This window comes from Palaemon carinicauda, chromosome 12 (assembly GCF_036898095.1).
Source record: "Palaemon carinicauda isolate YSFRI2023 chromosome 12, ASM3689809v2, whole genome shotgun sequence".
Classification (NCBI taxonomy): domain Eukaryota; kingdom Metazoa; phylum Arthropoda; class Malacostraca; order Decapoda; family Palaemonidae; genus Palaemon; species Palaemon carinicauda.
The window spans coordinates 78,385,540-78,388,278 of record NC_090736.1 but is presented as its reverse complement, the minus strand read 5'-3'; the positions used below and the strand labels follow the sequence as shown (position 1 = coordinate 78,388,278).

General features: G+C 36.3%; 1 pseudogene; it reads right to left on the bottom strand.

The window, feature by feature from the left end:
* Positions 1-760: 760 nt before the first annotated feature.
* Positions 761-2,295, bottom strand: LOC137650586 (uncharacterized; annotated as a pseudogene).
* Positions 2,296-2,739: the final 444 nt, after the last annotated feature.

The window sequence follows — 2,739 nt, the reverse complement described above, 5'->3', positions numbered from 1 at the left end:
CCTTATAGGCGAGACATCTGGTTTTATTATCACATCATGATGTCCAACAGTACATTTACCTGGGTTATCTGTAAAGATATCTTTATATTCTAAAATCAAATCTTCAAGTTGCTGGGGATGTAGCCGATTATCAAAGTTTATATATGAAGATAAAGAACCTAGTATGCTAGAATTATTTGAATCTCCCCAAGACATAATCACTTCACGACTTACAGTAGAGTCATAATTATCATCAGATTCAACACTAAAGGAATTCTCATTTTTTCTTGTTGAAAAAGTAATTTACATACCTCCGGAGTTTTTCTTATGAAGGGTTTCAACCTATTTGCATGAACTATCTGAGTTTTCTTGCGACGGTCAGCAGTATCTATCACATAATTCACCTTTGATACTTTCTTAGCAATGGTATAATGTCCCATATACTCTCATCTTAAAGGGCTACCCGCAATACGATGCTACAACGGCACTTCATCACCAACTTGGAAAGTTCTTACCTTAGAGTTTTTATCATGAATGAATTTCATTCCTTCTTGTGATATCTGTATGTTATTCTGGCCAAATTCCTGTATTTTAGACAACTTGCTCTTGAATGTGGTAATATAATTTGAAGCATTGAATACTTCTTCCTTCTCAGAATGTCTCAGGATCCTATCTTTTACAGCCGTCAGCAAAGTTCCAGGTTTTCTTCCAAACATTAGTTCGAAAGGGCTAACATCAGTAGATTTATTCTTGACACTTCGTAATATGTACATGAGCATATCTAACTCTTCATCCCAGTCATTACCTGTGCTGAAAACATAATTTCTGATTAGCGATTTTACAGTTTGATGTGACCTCTCTAATGCTCCATTAGTTTGAGGGTGATATGCAATAGCTATCACCTATTTCAGATTAAATGTAGCTAAAGTCTCCTGAAATATCTTACTCATGAAGTTAGTACCATGATCACATTGAACTTCTGCTGGAAATCCAAATGCAGTAAAAATATCAAGCAACTGTTTGATAATCACCTTAGCAGAAATATTTTTAACTGGAACAGCCATGGGCGAACGAGTAGTTGGACACATTAAAGTTAAAATGTATTCATTACCTTTCCTGGTCTTCTTTAAAGCTCCCACACAATCAATAATTACTTTTGAGAAGGGTTCCTTTGGTACAGAAATAGGTATGAAAGGCGCTGGAGGTATTGTCTAGTTAGGTTTTCCTATTTGTTGGCAAGTGGCACAAGCTTTAACAAAATCCTGTACATCTTTCTTCATTCCAAGCCAGTAGAAATCTTCAGCTAATCGTTGGTATGTCTTGGTTATTCCAAGATGACAGTTGTCAGTATGGGCCAAGTCCAACAGATTGTCTGTAGACTTTAGGTACCACTACCTGGAATTTATCACGCCAGTTATCCTTAAAAGACATCTTAGGAGATCGGTAATGTCTCATAAGAACCTTATTTTCTAGATAAAAGTAAGGAGTTTTACTATCTTCATCTGATATGTCTCTAACCTTCTCAAACAACTGTTTAACAGAATCATCTAATTGTTGGGCTTTTGCAAAATCTTCAGTAGGAATGTCAAGCAGGTCAGTTGCCTTACTTACCTTGCTAGGGACAACTTTACTGGGTATGACACCACTTTCAGGTTCTCCTTGAGAAGCTTGTGACCTAGTTACAATGTTACACTGGGCCTTTACATACGTTTCAGGAGATTGCATTATCAGACTGGCGTGTACCTTACCTTAGGCCAAATCCTTTCCCATCAAAATGTCCACCTCTTTGCAAGGAAATTCCTTATCCAAGTATGCAACTTCCACTATTCCATCAGTATCTGGACTTGTCAAAGGAATAGTTACAAGGGGAAGTACCAATTCACTTGTAAGATCCGAAACTGTAATGAACCTGTTTGGAGTGATAAAGGATTTCATATTTGAACTTACAATAGTTTTACTTGATGCTGAATCACGAAGAATTGTAAAAGTATTATCTTTTACCTTACCCTGACACTTGGAGTTATCGAAACCTTCTTCCTTTATTGCACAATGCATGGTCTTATGTCCACATGGTTTAGATTTATAATTTTTCCCTGTATTAGGTGAAGAGTTTGTTTTAGGAGTTTGTTGGTGAGAACCTTTGCACCAGGGATGAGGACAATCTTGAATGAGATGTTCCCGTTTCTTACAAAATGAACATACCTTGCTATCGACGAAAGCTTTCTGTTTAAATTGTCCCTTATGAATTAAGAAATATTCATCCGCCAGCAAAGCTGTTCCCTTGGGTTTCTTCACACCTCGTTCCTTAATATACATAGCAGTGTTAATTGGTATCTTACACTAGTATTCTTCCATCAACAGGAGAGACTTCAAATCTTCATAGTTCCTAAAACCTGCCTAGTCCAACCATTTTTGTAACTGCTTTATCTTCAGATTACAAAATTCCAGGAAAGTTTGATTAGGTATCTTGAATTAATTGCAGAATTTTTGCCGATATCCCTCTACTGTAATATAATAAGCATCTAAAATACCTTTTTTCAATGTATCATAGTCATTCTCAGTAATCATCTGAGTAACAATATGCTCAGCTTGTCCTGTGATAGAACTTATTATTAGTACCCATTTATCCTTGGGCCATGCTAAGGTCTTGGCAGTTTCTTCAAATACTAAAAAGAAATTTTCAGGTTCTTGTTCGTTAAACACAGGTAAGAGTTTCTGAACCTTAGAGACATTGAAAGCTTCAAGAATATTCTTTTCCTC